At 40.2% G+C, this 17,405-nt stretch overlaps 1 protein-coding gene across 5 annotated transcripts in view; it reads left to right on the top strand.

The window, feature by feature from the left end:
• LOC132819871 (ras and Rab interactor 2-like) overlaps positions 1 to 17,405 on the top strand; it is a 153,784-nt gene that overhangs the window by 64,251 nt on the left and 72,128 nt on the right. For 4 of the 5 annotated variants that reach the window (XM_060831788.1, XM_060831787.1, XM_060831789.1 and 1 more), the window contains exon 2: positions 7,719 to 7,774. The exons of the other annotated variant lie outside the window; for it this stretch is intronic. The gene's annotated coding sequence lies outside the window, so the exon portion shown is untranslated. The remainder of the gene's footprint in view (positions 1 to 7,718; positions 7,775 to 17,405) is intronic. 5 annotated transcript variants of the gene reach the window in all.

The raw sequence follows: 17,405 nt of genomic DNA on the forward strand, positions 1-17,405 counted from the left end.
AACCTAATGCCACACATGAGCCTCTTAGCTCACTAGCGTGCCTTCTTCCACTAGAGAACGTAGACAAGATTGAACTGGCTTTTAACCCATGTTCTAGTATACTCTTGAAAGAGGAGAACATAAAATGTCTCACTCAGACTGCTGTCTTTTTTCTCTCATCATGTCCCCAGTCTGAGATAACACCCAGAAAATTACCGTTTGCTTTTTAGTACTTTTCTCCCTTTAAGCCCATGCCTTTGAAGATTTCTTAGCACCTCATCAGGTGTGACATTCCAGGGTATGACTGTCCTGATAGTCACTGAATTTACATCCACAGTCACCTTGGCCATGCGTCCTTTTAAAAAACATGTTGGCATTAAAATATTCAATATGTCCAAAGGTGATCTGGGGTTATGATCCGTGATGATGAGAATTGATATAATAGACATTGTTGAAGGACCTGAATATTAGACCTTACTCTTTCAAAACCCCAGGCTGTTCTGCCCAGTACCCCACATGACATCATTGTAGGAGCTGTGAAGGCATTTCTCAATATTAACCCTTTCAGACCTTGTACTACAGAAGACACTAGAAAAGGGAACGGGCAAGGCCATGGTGGGATTTGCAAATATTGATGAGAATTTTAAGGCATTGCTTAACTGAGAGTGAATGTAGGTCTAGGAGCACAGGAGTCTGGGTAACTGGGACTTGGTGTGAGTTGTGAGCAGAATTTTGAAAGATCACTAGTTTATATAGGGTATGGGACATTCCTGGAGTGCACGGTAATAGTCAAACTCCTAGGTAACAATGGCATGAATAAGGGTTTCAGTAGCAGATAAGCTAAGATGGGTAATGTTTCTGAGGTTGAAGTAGGCTTCTTTGAATATTTAAGTGGAGGAATTTCCTTACCCTGAATATGGGAAGGAATACTCAGTGCTCAAAAGATTGACTTGAGATTCCCTTGCACACAAATGCCCAGATGTTCAAAAGCCAGCTTATGGCCAGCCTATATGTTATCTCCTAACATAGTAAAAGTGAAGGGAAGGAATGTTCAAAGTTGATGTAGTACACTATCTGAAAAGTTACTATAGCATTCATGATCTTACTACTCACTTATCTCAGACAGCTGTAATTAATTGACAAATTAGTTAAAGCAAAAAGCACCAAGATCTCGAAGTAGAGAGATCCAGAAGTGTCTGCTTCTCCTTGCACACTTGTGCTTTTTAATCCTTTGAGATGGGTAGTATATATTCAATAGCAAGTAACATCTCAATCAAAGAAATGTGGAACTGTTAAGACATCAAGTAATTTATTATTCAGATAACTTGGGGGCATATCCTTTCACAAATTACAAAGGTATTCAAATTACCCACTTTAATACAGAGGAACCTTGATTATCCAAAAGACATGGGCAGGCAGTATTTTGTTCGAAGAATCCAATTCCGGATAATCGAATGTCGGATAACATAGTTTAGCCGAGCATCAGGACCTTGCAATCTTAACGGATAATCCAATATTTGGATAATCAAATGCTGGACAATCGAGGGGCCTCTCTACAATATTGAAGAGCGTGTCATCTGAGTGTTTTTGATGACTTGGACTTTTTTTTGGGGTTCTCAATTATTGCTTTTCCAAGCATGGCTTTAACATTTGGTGAAAGGAATATTAAAGAGAGAGGTCCTGTATAAATGACTATTTTTGTTGTTAGCTTTCTCTGCTCCCTTGTTTGAAAGTGTCCGTTCTTTCAATAGGTTATGATTCTATGGATGTTAGGTGCCAGCTTGTACCTTTAATGAAAATGACAATTATTCATTCATATTAACCTATGACAATGAATACTGTAGGTGGTTTATTTGGAAACATCACAATTCAGTGCCACGTGATGCCCAAGCTTTCATTGCCAGCAGGGAGTGCTGGATAGTAGTTGGGAATCAGAACCCTGCTCACTATTTGTCCAGAAGTTTGATTTGAATAAGATTTGGTACTGCAAGGAGATACAAGTATCCTGAGGAGTAGGTTGAACTTGCTATGGTTACGATGATGTAAAGCAATTTTAAGTTGTATCTTTTGATCCCCTCTAATGGCTTGTCATGTCTTCTGAAATATCTTGTGACATTTTACCATGCAAAAGACAAATGCAAAATTGGTGTTCTCGTTATAGAGTTAGACAGAGCCATTGTTGATTAAACTAGTATTACCTGTTTTAATTCCTTCGATTACCGTAAACCTCATTAAATCCTAAAATTAATTGGCATGCTACTCATTGTGTTCGTTAAATGCCACACCAATGAATGAAAGTTGGAGGAACCATTCACATAATTAATAGTTTTAGTATCATAGTATTGTTTATACAGGGGAACCTTGATTATCCGAACGAGCTGGGCAAGGCATTATTTCGTCCAGATAATCGATTATTTGGTTAATCGATTAAATGCCTTTCCTCTGGGGCTCGGAGCCTTTAAAAGTCTACTCCCCATTCAGGAGAATAGCAGCAGCACACACCGTGCGAGACACTGCCCTCTGCCCACCTAACCCTGTGCCCTGCCTACACCAGAACTCCATCCAACACTGCCACGCCCCCTCCCGGACCCCCCCCAACACCGCACCCCGCCCCTCCCCGGACCCCCCCAACACCGCGCCCCCCCCCCCCCCGGATCCCCAGTGTAGACTCAATGGGCTGAATGGCCTCTTTGTGAGCCGGTATGGTGGCTTAGTGATTAGCACTGCTGTCTCATAGCACCAGGGACCCTGGTTCGATTCCAGCCTCAAGCAACTATGTGCAGTCTCCTCATGCCTGCATGGGTTTCCTCTGGGTGCTCTGGCTTCCTCTCTCAGTCCAAAGGTTGAGCAGGTTACATGTATTGGCCATGCTAAATTGCCCACAGTCTCCAGCGATGTCCAGACTAGGTGGATTAACCATGGGAAATGAATGGCTACAGGGATAGGGTGGGGGTTGGGTCTGGATGGGAGGCTATTTGGAGGGGAAAGTGAGGACTGCAGAAGCTGGAGATCAGAGTTGAAAAGTGTGTTGCTGGAAAAGCACAGCAGATCAGGCAGCATCCGAGGAGCAGGAGAGTCAATGTTTTTGGCACAAGCTGTTAGGGGAGCAGTTTGGACTCGATAAGCTGAATGGCCAGTTTGCAAACTGTATGGATTCTATGATAAACTGAAGCAGAGATCCAACAGGTCATTTATTGAGATGTGATATTAGAAGTTAGGGTGAGTATGACTTTGTGTATGTAATGAATTAATATAGTATTTTGCAAGCTGAGTAAAGTATTTTAACTAGATCTCACTGGATGTATTCAAAGCCCTGATCTGGAGTGTTTTTGAATTGTGCAGCACCTGCCGCACCCCCACCACACAACCTACCCTTGTATAGGGACACTGAGGCCAATCGCAGTGTCCCACCCACTGCTTTTGCAGAAATCACTTTACACAGACTCAACATCAAAGCTGGGCCTTGGTTTGCGTGACTTTTTTCTTTCAGTTTGCCATTCCCCTTTCCAATTTCATGTATAATTGCTATGCCTCTGAAGAAGTGTCAGATCCAACTTTCCACTCCTACGTACTGGGAAAATTATTTCCAGTTTGGATTTCCTACTGCATGAAAGAGTTGGGAAGAGAGAGAACTTTCAGCCTATCTAAGAAATTTGCATTTTTATATCATGCTTTTCTCAACCATCAGACATCACAGAACCCATTATACAGCCAAGTAAGTACTTTCTGAATGTGGTCACTGTTATAGCAACCAGTGAGAGCTCAACAACTTCCTGCAAACAGTAAAGTGGGGTGTGGATTTGAGGGATAAATATTGTTCAGGACATCTAGGGTTCATTCCCTCTTTTAAGTGTTATCTTAGCATCTCTTCCATCTCCGTGAGCAGGCAGCCACTTTGAATGTCTTACCTGAAAAGCCTATGACAGTCTGACTGGAGCGTCAGCCTTGACTTTTGCCCAAGTCTTGGAGTGAAACCTGAATCCATAACCCTCTGATACAGAGGTGAGAGAGCAATGATAAGTGGGCAATTTTCTCAACCACTGGTCTGCCCAGGACCATATAGAAAATAGAACAGTAAAGTACAGGAACAGGCCATTCGGCCCACGATGTTGTGCTAGCCATGATGCAAAATTAAACTAATCCCTTCTAACCGCCCCAGGTCCATAACCCTCCATCGCTTGCATATTCATGTACTTATCTAAAAGTCTCTTATTGTATCTGCCTCCACCACCACCCCTGGCAGTGCATTCCAGACTCCTATTACACTCTGCATTAAAAAAAGACTTGTCCTTCATGTCTCCTTTGAACTTTGCCCCCTCACCTTAAATGCATGCCCCCTACTATTAGACGTTTCAAGGCTGGGAAAAAGATTCTGACCATCAACCCAACCTGTGCATCTCATAACTTTATAGACTTCTATTAGGTTTCCCCTCAGCCTCCATCACTCGAGAAAACAATCCGAATTTTTCTAGCCACTTATTGTAGCTCAATTGTAATCCAGGCAGCATCCTATATGTGGGAATGGAGGTTTCCTTCAGACAAGGTGTGTTTATCATTTTAAAAATGGATTGTCACTCAAAGGTGACTTGGGAAAATAAATGTCAAATCCACATCCTTTTTAGAGTTATTGTAGGTCCATTTAACGTTTGTATTTGACATTCATCTCATCTTATATTATGTCCACAGATAACACTAGTTAGGGTGAGGTAACGTCATTAATTCCAGTAGATTGTTGAACCTCTCTTCAGAGTCAGCATCGAAACAGACCCTTCGGTCCAACTCGACCAGATATCCCAACCCAATCTAGTCCCACTGCCAGCACCCAGCCCTTATCCCTCCAAAGTCTTCCTCTTCATATACCCATCAAAACGCCTTTTAAATGTTGAAATTGTACCAGCCTCCATCACTTCCTCTGGCAGCCTATTCCACACATGCACCACCCTCTGCATGAAAACATTGCCCCTCTCACCCTAAACCTATGTCCTCTAGTTTTGGACTACCCCACCCCAGGAAAAGACTTTGTCTATTTATCCTATCCATGCCCCTCATGATTTTATAAACCTCTGTAAGGGCACCCCTCAGCCTCTGAAGCTTTGGAGAAACAGCCCCAGCCTGTTCAGCCTCTCCCTTTTGCTCAAACCCTCCAACCTTTGTAAATCTTTTCTGAACCCTTTCAAATTTCACAACATCCTTCTGATAGGAGGGAGACCAGAATTGCACACAGCATTCCAAAAGTGGCCTATCCAATGTCCTGCACATCTGCAACATGACCTCCCAATTCCTGTACTCAATACTCTGACCAATAAAGGAGAGCATACCAAACACCACCTTCGCTATTTTATCTTCCTGAAACTCTACTTTCAAGAGCTATGAACCTGCACTCCAAGGTCTCTTTGATCATACCGTTAAGTGTATAAATTGTATAGATTTGCTTTCCCAAAATGCAGCACCTTGCATTTATCTAAATTAAACTGCTTCTGCCACTTGAAAGTGCAAAGACTATAAAGTGAAAATTGTTCCTTTTGGGCTTTTGCATTAATTTTTTGACATTCTGCCATGACCACTTGGTGGCTTTAGACAAGAAATGAGAATGTCTGGTTCCCAGAGGTTTACCAGAGTTTCCAAGAGGTACCACTGTGAGAATAAAAGGCCAAGTGCTTCTTTTGCTTCTTACATCTCCGGTTTCTTTCCTGTACTGAACCAAGAGCCATTACTGAAATTCTGAACCTGTTCGACCATTGAGATGAAGCTGAGGCTCCATCATCTTCTCTGTGACTCGGTAGTCTGCACCAACATGCCTCTGATCCCACCATGGCTATTGTAAAAGCAGGTGTAAAGGTAGGAGTATAAGTAAATCAGATGGACGACTTGAACCTGCTCAACTGCTTTCTGGCAATTACAGCCTAGAGCACTGGGTCACCTTGACAATTTTGTCAAATAGGATAGTAAGCATGGTTAAATATATACATCTGGAAGGGACTGGATAAGCATGTTGTGGAACCTATTTCTGTAGTGCTAGAATTCTCAAGTGAGCTATTAACCAGTAGCCTGGAAATAAATAACACTTGGATCCCAAACAGAAGTGCATTGGCAAAGGAAAGTTGTTTGATAGGGGACCCAACTTTCCTTTTAAATTACCTCATTACTAGTGATTCCTGCAGAAGTAATTTTCATCCTATTGGCTGGCCCAGCTGAGAGGCTTGCTGTGAGAACCTGGACAACAGCCCACAGGAAAAAGGACGCCCTTGACTCTGTTTCTGCAACAGTGGTGCAGAATGCTGTTTCTGTTGCACTCCTTGTATCGTGTTTAAAACATTATCCAGGGCTTCTTTAGGTAGGTGTGTTTAGACCGTTGGCTCTGCTAATCAGTCCACTGTTAGTATTTTGTTTCGCTGTTATTCATAAGAAGTTGATTTACATTAACTCTGATCAACGGAAGGCTAACTAAACAGTCAAAGTAGTTTATTAATTGCATATGCAATGTTTCCTCCTTTTTTGGCCAGGCTTTACCAGAAATGTTGTAGTAACTTTTTAAAAATTCTTTCATATTTACTATAATGGTCAGTAATGAAATACTTTATATATTATTATACAAATTAGTTTTGAGTTTGGCTTGATCATGATGTGGTACTGCAAGTAGACACAAGTATCCGAAGGATTACATTGAACTTGCTGGAACTATGGTTGTAATAATGTAAACCAAAGTAAGTTGTGGCTGTTGAACCCCTTTTAACGGTTTGTCATATGTCTTGTAATGTTTTATGATGTAAAAGTCATTAAATGGAAGTTAGTATTTTCACTGTAGAGTTATTCCTAGAGTCTGATGATACTTAAGCTGGTGTTACCTGTTCTAATTCCTCTGATTATTATAAACCTTGTAATGTGTGAAATTAACTGGCACATTCACATTGTTTTCAAAAGTGCCACACCAATGGTTGTAGAGTGGAGTAACCATTGATGTAATTAATAGCTTCAGTATCGTGGTAAAAACAATGACTGCAGGTGCTGGAAACCAGAGTTTAGATTAGAGTGGTGCTGGAAAAGCACAGCAGGTCAGGCAGCATCCGAGGAGCAGTAAAATTGACATTTCGGGCAAAAGCCCTTCATCAGGAATACCTTCAGTATCATCAATACTTATTGTACTCGATGGATTAAGGCTGAGATTCAATTGGGCATTTATTGAGATATGGAGTTAGAGGTTAAAGTGAATGCGACATTGTGTAAGGAATAAGTTATTTTAGCATTGGAGTACTTTGCAAGCTTAGTAAAGCACTAATTGAGTAAGATTTTGCTAGATATATTCAAAGTACTGAATGGGACTACTTTTTAAGTTTTGTCCAGCATTTCAGTGTCACCCAGGACCGAAAGGTAAAATGCCATCTGCATTTTGAATTTGACTGTCTGTTCTCATATTGAGTTGAAAATGTGTTGCTGGAAAAGCAGAATCTGCCCAAAACATCGATTCTCCTGTTCCTTGGATGCTGCCTGACCTGCTGCGCTTTTCCAGCAACACATTTTCAACTCCGATCTCCAGCCTCTGCAGACCTCCCTTTCTCCTGCCTGTTCTCATATGGCAAACAGTGAACTACAATTTAATTTCTCCATGAAAAATTTAATATCTTATGAAAAATGTCAAAATGAGTTCTAGTGAATGCTTTGACTATTAGCTAATCTGTCTTGAGGTTTTCTTTTTAATTTTTGTTCATTTCTAATCATATTCTTATTTTTTAAAATTTTAGTGACACTGTGACTCCTAATGGTGTAGCTGTCTGTAGTGGATGAAACGTAAATACGGGTAAGTGCAATTTTCTGCTGGTTTACATCTTATTGAAGTCCTACAACATGAACACACAAGCTGCTGCACATTCAGAGCCCCTCAAAGTTAAAATAACAACTTCCTAATTGTTGAATACATGCAGAGAAAGATGAAAGCAGGCTCATGTAGAGCATAAACACCAGCAGAGACCTATTAGATAAAATGGCCTGTTTCAATGCTGTAAATAAAATGTAAAAAAGAAGATTGAGCTGTTAACTTGCATTAGGATTGGACTAGCTCAGAAGTCATGTGTCACCAGGTTATAGTCCAACAGGTTTAATTGAAATCGCAAGCTTTCAGAGCACTGCTGAGGTGACCTGACGAGGGAGCAACGCTCCGAAAGCACATGAATTAAAATGAACCTTTTGGGCCATGTGACTTCTGACTTTGTCCACCCCAGCCCAACACTGGCACCATTGGACTGGAATAGCACAAATGTTGATCAGGTACGAGAAACACACAGACCTATGTAGTGCATCTGCACTGGCCAATGAATATAGCACCTGCAGATAAATCAGCTTTATTATGTAGTCATTTGCATTAAAGCATTATTAGTTTATATGATATTGCTGCTTCAGCATTTAGTGTATAAGCCTAGATTTGACAGTGGTAAAGGAGGCACTTAATACTGTCGGTTAATTTAAGAATATGACAAGATCCTTTTTAAAAAAACTAGAAGAAAGTGAGGATTGCAGATGCTGGAGATCAGAGTCAAAAAGTATGGCGCTGGAAAAGCACAGCCAGTCAGGCATCATCTGAGGAGCAGGAGAGTCGACATTTCGGGCATAAGCCCTTTATCAGGAATGTGGGCTTATTGCTGACGAAGGGCCTCTGCCCAAAATGTCAGTCCTCCTGCTCCTTGGATGCTGTCTGACCTGCTATGCTTTTCCAGCACCACACTTTTCTTGACCCTTTTTAAACAAGTTAATGCCTTCATTAAAACAGTTGTGGCATGAGCAAATTAAGTATTTTGATGTTTGGTGTCCCAAGTAATTTCTAGGCTATAGGTCTTGGTGTGAGAACCCTTGTAGGAGACTAGTTGAAACATTATTTTTCTCGGTAGAACGAATGTGGTGCAGAGAACTGGTTGCTTTTCGTCATAGGTTAATACACAGCTTGCATAATTCTTTTCAGTTTAGTGCATGGCTTTTGAAAAACATGGGTGTAGTTGCAAATAGCAAAAGTTAACCATCATGTCTGGCTCAATATCCAGCTGTTTTGACTGTCAGCTGGAAACATTGCTATATTTTGTAATAAGTGAATTTTGATTCATACATTCTGTGTGATGCTGCCTGGTACGTGAGTCTGCAAAATCCGTGACACATTTAAACCACTCCAAGTGTTATGGGTGTGCACTTAAATTGAGCTATTGGATGTGAGTTGAAAATTACATCTTCTCAAGTTTGGTCTCCTTTTATTCCCATGCCAGTTTCTTAGTTATAAACAAATAACTCAATCTCTCGACTTTAATACCAGATAAGTACGACCAAAAAGATATAAGATATGTATAAATTACTATCCTAGAAATTTGTTATGGTTCCTTTTGGCATCTTATACAAAACTTTAGCTTTATGAATGTTAGGGCAAATCTCAACGTGGCAAGGCTTCTGGTACATGTAAAAATAGACAGTGGATGATAAAGATGCACAAAAACTATTGCCAACTTTCTCAGGGAAAAGTATACTGTTTAAATGTCACAATTTCTTTTTAATTGAGCACAGGATTAACTTTCTCAATAAGGAATAAAGTTATTGAATGCTTGTTATTTTGAACTGGTTGCTGCTACATTTGTATCAGATACAACGGTGAATCTGACTCTATATGTAACAACTGATTTCATTAGTAAAAAGGAAGTAAATGAATATCTAGTTCAATATTATTTTCCCTGCTAGTAGCAACAAACTGAAGAAGTTTGCTTTGGTCAATTATAGAGTCATACAGCGCGGAAACAGACACTTCAATTCAACCAGTCCCCACCAACCAGAATTGCAAACCAAAGTAGACCCACCTGCCAGCCATATCCCACCAAGCCTTTCCTTTTCATGAACTTAGCGAAATACCTTTTCAACTTTGCAATGTACCTGTATCCACCACTTTCTCTGGCAGTTCATTCCACCCACGAATCATTTTGTAAAGAAAACGTCGTCCTTTATGTAATTTTAAAATCTTTCTCCTCTCACCTTAAAAATATGCCCCCTAGTTTTGAGCTCCCCCACCCGAGGGAAAAGACCCTTGTCATTCACCCTACCTATGCTCCTCATGATTTTATAAACCACAATAAGGTCACACCTTAACCTCCTCCACTCCAGTGAAAAAGGTCCCAGTCTTTCCAGTCTATTTTTATATCTTAAATTCTACTTTTGGCAACGTCCTGGTAAATCTTTTCTAAGTCCAGTGATATCCTTCCTATAACAGTGCAACTAGAACTGGACACAGTATTCCATAACAGGCCTCATCAATATCCAGTACAACCTCAGCATGATGTTCCAACTCTTTTATTCAAAGATCTGAGAAATAAAGGCAATGCTTTCTTAACCATGCTGCCTTCAAAGAACTATGTACTTGAACCCCAAGGTGTCTCTGTTCTGCAACATTACCTAATTGTGAGTCCTGTCCTTGTTTGTATTCTCAAAATGCAATGCCTCTCATTTATCTAAAACTCGATCTGCCACTCCTCAACCCATTGACCCAATTGATCAAGATCTAATTTAATGGTCTTGTGACTCTGGTTGTGTCACGTTAAACCTCTCCTTAAAACTCAAACCTTCCAGTCTCAATAATGTTCTTGTAAATCATTTTTGCACCCTTTCCAGTTTAATAACATACTTGTAGTAGGGTGACCAGAATTGTACGCAGTACCCCAAAGGTGACCTTATCAACAGCTTGTATTACAGTGGCTATTTACTAGGTAGCAAGGTAGTTTAATAGATTGAGGAGAAAGTGAGGTCTGCAGATGCTGGAGATCAGAACTGAAAATGTGTTGCTGGAAAAGTGCAGCAGGTCAGGCAGCATCCAAGGAGCAGGAGATTCGACGTTTTGGGCATAAGCCCTTCTTCAGGAATAAGCGATTCCTGAAGAAGGGCTTATGCCCGAAACGTCGAATCTCCTGCTCCTTGGATGCTGCCTGACCTGTTGCGCTTTTCATGCAACACATTTTCAGCTAGTTTAATAGATTGTTTTACCTAATTTCCTAGATACAAGGAGAATGAAGAGAAAGAAATGGATAAAGAGCCATTATATTGATATTTCTTACCTGTGTGACATGAATGAATGTCATGGAGCCACTGGCCCAGCACTCCATTTAAGTTGTTCTGAAGTGACCTTAGTAGGAATGATTTCAGTGTGGCATCAGATGTCATTGTAAGAGTCTGAGTGATGTGCTCAACAGGATAAAGTCCCTAAAATTCCTACTGGACAAAACAGGAACCTTCGAACCTGATTCTGAAGATGAAACTGAAAAAGATATGACAAAAAACAATAGGAAATGCAAGCTGCAGCAGACCACATGAAGATCGAACCAAGCTGATCATCTGCCTGCCTTCAATGCTTCACTTCCATTGATTCCCTAAAGATCAAAATAAAAGTGTCCATCTCTAAAGGTACTCAATAATGGAGCATCATAATTTCTAAAATAGGGAGTTCCACAACATTTTGAGGAAAGAAATTTCTCCTCATACCTGGCCTAAATGATTAAGATCGTCTCCTGATGTTTTATATTTCCCAATCAGGGCGAGCAACCTCCACTCAGTGTCAACTTTGTCAGATCTCCTTACAATCTGGCTTATTTAACTGAGCTTACTTCTCATTCCTCTTCAACCGAAGGTCCAGGAGTGAGATACGAAAAGCTCATTCAAACTTTAAGATCTTCAAACTTGTTAAAAGAATTAATGACATCCTGTTACGTTCCATTACATTTCATCCTGGAAATATTAAGCAATGTCAATCTTTTAATTAAATTAGAATTGAAACAAACACGAGCACTGATAATCCAATGTGTCTTAAAGTTAATGAACTTGAGACTGAAGAGAAGCTTGGGATAAATTCCAGTAATGTCACATTGTCAGTCTCTAGATCAGGCTGCCTTTCATACTGTAAAAACAACTTTGTAACAGCAATCTAAAATGTGCTTATTTCCCTTGATTTGAGAAATACTTTTATAGCTTTGCTAACCTATTACCCCAAAGAGTTGAGAATGAGTGAAAATTGGCTTGCTATGCACCATGATTAATTGTATCTTTTTTTGTTGGGAGTTTGATTTACTGTTAGAACTTCTAACTGTCTACCCTGACACAGTCTGGAAGTGCTCTCGGGGGCTGTTTTAGAGTGTTTTCCTTTAACTTTGAGAAAACTTCCTGTACAGCTAGTAATTAATAGTGCTTGCCAAAGGACTGAGCCTCTCAGACACTGCTAACATCTCAGTTCATTTGCAAATCTCCTGTAATATTTCACACTGAAACACGATGATCCTGACTGATGGTATACCCTAGCAGTTTCCAACAAGGGGATAGATGACTATCTAGCAAGGCGCTTGTTCTTGGAAAATTGTCAAATACTTCTGCTAACAATGTCAGTTTTAGGAGTTCTAAACATTTACTGAAAACACACCATTGTGAAGCTGAACTGCAGCTGATCAGAGACCACTTTAATAATGGTTGCCATTCCTACCTATTGCACAAATGTTTCATGAAATGTAATGGAATTTAATGTCTCCTAACAGAAAAGGAGTATGTAATATGAAATATGAGATTGAAATAAAAATTCAAGTAATGAATATGGCAGTCTGATCATGAATGAAAGAGAAAACATTAGGGGAAAAAAGCAGAACTAATTTGCAGAAAACTTTTATATATTAAGTCAGCACTCCAGAGGCAAATGTAGAATTAAGCCATTTTCTAAGTTTAAAAATCTCACAACACTAGGTTATGGTCCAGCAGGTTTATTTGGAAGCACTAACTTTCGGAACGCTGCGCCACCTGATGAAGCAGCAGCGCTCTGAAAGCTAATGCTTCCAAGTAAGCCTGTTGGGCTATAACATGGACGTTGTGTGATTTTTAACTTTGTACGCCCCAGTCCAACTCCGGCACCGTCAAGTCATGACGACCGTTTTCTAAGTTTGTGATTTTGTTTCTCTAAAACCTTTATTGTTTACGTGCAGTATGTAAAGCAACAGAATGATAATGGTGATCTTTACTTTGTAATGAAACAGTTGTAATTGAAAAATGACAAATTCTCGACTTAATATTTCACAAAAAGACATGGGTTCGTGTGAAGCTCATAATTCGCTTTGACCTTGCAGGCAATACTTGGATCAGGTGGCGATAATTGATCTCTCTTTATAAATGCAACTCACCTGGCAACTTTTTTTATGATGCACCTATATAATCTGCTTCCCTGCTTATTAATTAGCAGATGTTTTGTTCAGCATGTAACCTTTTTGAACAAACAATGGGTTCCCAGAAATGACTGTGAGCACAGTGTCTTACGCCAACAATACTTGTCAGGGCTCAGTGATGATTTGTTGATTCGCAGTTCCAGGAAATAATTGTTGTGTACTTAGCACGTATTTTCCATCAATCTTTGTATTGTTGTGTATTTCTGCACCAGTTGTACCTTATATTTTGCATAGATTGTTTCTTATAACCATATTTGTCCCTCTGAAGAAACGTCATGGCAATTGCATGCTGAGACGCAAAGCAGTTGCTGAGCTTTGAATTGTTATCTGGGTGGTCAAGTACTAGACACTTAGACAGGACAAGGTCAGAGCTGCGTTTGAGCTTGAAAGCACAAGTGAGAAACCTTTACAGATAAAATGGTTACCTTCAATGCAAACTGTGCACTGATTCACAGTTAATCCGAGTGCAACAGGTATGGATATTTAAGCAAAAATCAAAAGAACTGTGGGTGCAGTAAATCAGAAACGGAACAGAAATGGCTGGAAAAGCTCAGCGGATCTGGCAGCATCATTGGAGAGAAATTAGAGACAACATTTCAGTTCGAGTGACCCTTTCTGTTAACTCTGAATTCTCTCCATGGATGCTGCCAGCTCTCCTGAGCTTTTCCAGGAATTTCTGTTTTTGGTTCTGATTTTGGGTTTTTATTCAAGAACAGCCTAAGTCAGATAAATTGTTGCAGACTGGAGGAAGTGGTGGTGTAGTGGTAATATCACTGGATTAGTAACCCAGTAGCCCACACTAATATTCCGGGTAAATGGCAGAGGGTAAAAGTTCAATCCACTAAAAAAAAATTCCCTTTAAAAGTCTAATGATAACCGCCAAACCATTATCAATTGTTGTAAAACCCAACTTGTTCCAGAATGTTTTGTGTCGAGGATAATCTGAGTTACATGCAAGTTTCAACCCAAAGCAATGCAGTTTGATTCTTAATTACCCTCTGAACAATTAGGGATTGGTAATAAATGGTGGCCTAGTCAGCAACACTCACATCCCATGAATAATTAAACAACGGTGTACTGCGGAAGTCAAAGGATAATTCCAGCTGCTTTCAGTGTTGGCCAGGCAAAAGTTAAAATTGTGAAACAAGCAAGAACAGAAATTGCTGGAGAAACTCAGCAGGTCTGGCAGCACCTTGGTAGATAAAGCAGAGTTAGCATGTCGAGTTCTCTGACCCTTCCCCTGGTTTTTGTTTGTTTCAGATCTCCAGCATCCACAGTTTAATTTTATTTTAGCGTTCAATTCATGCTACATCTCTACCAGATATGCCATTCCGAGGAAATGTTAACACTGTTTTCTTTCCACAGGTAATGCACAGTATCCTTAGTTCTCTGTTTTATAGTTAAGATTGTGGTTTGTAATTGGTTTCACTGTCTGAAATAGAATGTGTTTAATTTACAATGCTAACGTTTAAATTCCTTCAGCAGGGAAAAAATTGTTGTAAATATCCTTAAATTTGCTAAGTGAAAGGTCAATTGTTCATTCTGAAGGTATTTACTTAGACATAATTATTCTTTGCTGATCCAGATTGGTTGGACACACCTTGTTTCTTTATCCTTCCTGGTTAGATTAGAAGCATTTTGTTTGATCCATTGTCATAAACTTTGTCAGAGTCCTGCATAACGACGGCCATTTCTTTGCAGAGCTCAAGCCCAAGAAAATGCAAGTTTTTAGGGTGGAACCAGGCAATTGAGCAACATGATTAAGCTTCATAAGAACCAGTAAGGTTGGTCTGCTGAAGACTGGCATTTTGATGTGAATTAAGGCTTTTAATTGCAATCCAAAACTGTTTAGATTGGAATGTACAGAGTGTGTCATGCCTTTTTTTAAAAGTGTGCCGATTTAGTCCAGCCCCTTTGATGGGTGTTTGTTCTGGGTGTCTTAATGGGCACAAGCCCAGTTTTTCAATGTCCTGGCCAGCCATTTGGTTCCATTTCCTGTTGACATGCAGTGAAACGTTGAAATTCGGAAAACCATCGCCCATTTGTATCCGGATGTTCCTGTGGGAAACTGTAAAATTCATGTCATGTGTTTCTCTGAGAAATGCCGAGCATAAAGTTGGTGAGATTCTTACACCAGCTAGATTGGCAATAACTCGATCTGAGCACAAGCATTTTGAACCAATAAACCAATATTGGAAACATGCCCAGCTATGACCCGTTCCCATGTTTTGAATAGTCCAATGGGTCATTCAGAAAGTAACCTGCTGTAAATATGCAAGCTACATTGAATCCTACAAGGACTTGTCTGTTTAATTTCACTTATATCATTTATTTTAGGATTTTGAATTTCTGATGTCTATTGCAGCCACACAGTTTTCAATATGAGTCACTTTTTCTGATGCATTTGGATGTCTTATGGCTGTTGCTTAAATCCCTCCTCTCCTAAAAGGCTCGGATCATCCTGATTCCAAGTGGGATTTGAAGAGGGAACACAGAGGAGCTATGCCATGGGTCTCAGTAGACTTTTCAACCAGAAGGAGGTATCGCCACTAATTCTGATCTAGGGTCTGCGTGTGACATGTACAGAGAAATACCATATCCAGCATGAGCTGTGTTTGAGATTGCAAATCCGAGACCGGGTTAGAACTGCCGCGGGCAGAAGGTGAAAGCTGGGTTTCCACAGGATTCAAGCTGGGTCCATGATCCACATCCTGAACAAGCCCTGGCTGGATCCACAGTGGATCCCCGAGCTTTTGGAGAAGGTAGCTGTCCCCCCACCCCGTGTCTCCCCAGAAGGGCCATGTACTCCAGCCAGAACCGCAGCCTGAACCTGCCCACAGGGAGGCAGTTTGCAAGATGCTATCAGTTCTAGTGCACACACCAATTACATAGACCCAGGAATCTTGGATGTAAAAAGCAATTTTGAAGCAAATTTACTGATACAGTGAAAAGAATCTTCCACTCCCAAGAATTGGAGATGGTGGTCGTACTGGTAATGCCACAGGACCAGTAATTCAGAACCCCTGGCTAGCATTCTGTAACATGGGTTCAAATCCCACTGTGGCAGGTGGTGAAATTTTACTTCAATAAAAATCTGGAATAAAGTGCTAGCCTAATGATGATCATGTAGCCACTGTTGATCTTTGTAAAAAACCCAGCTGCTTCACTGATGTCCTTTAGGGAATGAAATCCGCAATCCTTACCTGGTCTGCATGTGATGCTGGAGTCGTAACAATGTGGTTAATTCATTGTTGATATCTGAACAGTTACGGATGGAAAATAAATGGTGGCCTAAACAATGATCCCACATCTCCGTGAACAAACATTGGCAGGTGAACGGAAAGGGAAATAATGGGGTGACTTTAACACACAGCACAGGGACTCCATTGACATGCACTTAGAACACCCACTTGTATTACGAACCTTGAAACATGCTTAAGGCATGTGCCATGTCTGCCCTACAAAATGCCCAAGAGTGTGGGCAGTGTACGTTCAGTGTAAAATGAGTACTTGGTGCTCAAGAAATTGGAGCCTTAAATGTACACTTTATACCTATAACACAGGCATAGCAAGGTCTAATTTCTAAGTCTCTGTCTCCATTTAGTTTGGTATATCAGGTAGCATGACTACCCTAACTGCTCACTTAATGAGAAAAAAGGAGTTGGATGGAGTTCAGCAAAGGCATCCAAGTTTTAGCTCCATTGAGATGATATTGCAGACTTCTATGAAGGAAAATCTGTGTTTCATACATAATTGTTACTTTGTTTGGTTGACTGTTGGCATATGGGGCGATAAAACGGCAGGAATGTTGCTGGTGGTTGTTCCACAGGATGGCTTGCCTGTTTGGTCTGCTCTTGATATAGCCCCTTATTTCTTCTCTCCAACTCTTGGCAAGAACTACGTGTACTTTAAATAACTTCATTGGGCAATTTATTTTGTTCCAAATCTGAACTTGCCTAAAATTAAGTTTAAAGGACAGATGTCAAATTTATTTCCTAGCACAGACCAAGTTTCAAACTTCTTGGGAAACTTTGTAAGTTTAAAAATTCCAAGTTATTTCTATCACTGATGGAATTACTAGCGGAATGTAAAATTCCTACTGAGCCATAACAGCTGTGATATATCTGTTTATATATTCCAGTATCAATCACCGTCATTACTAGTAAAGATCTCTGACCTAAATGTTTTGCAAATTAAATGTTTTTCCTACCATGTGTA

This window comes from Hemiscyllium ocellatum, chromosome 10 (genome assembly GCF_020745735.1).
Source record: "Hemiscyllium ocellatum isolate sHemOce1 chromosome 10, sHemOce1.pat.X.cur, whole genome shotgun sequence".
Classification (NCBI taxonomy): domain Eukaryota; kingdom Metazoa; phylum Chordata; class Chondrichthyes; order Orectolobiformes; family Hemiscylliidae; genus Hemiscyllium; species Hemiscyllium ocellatum.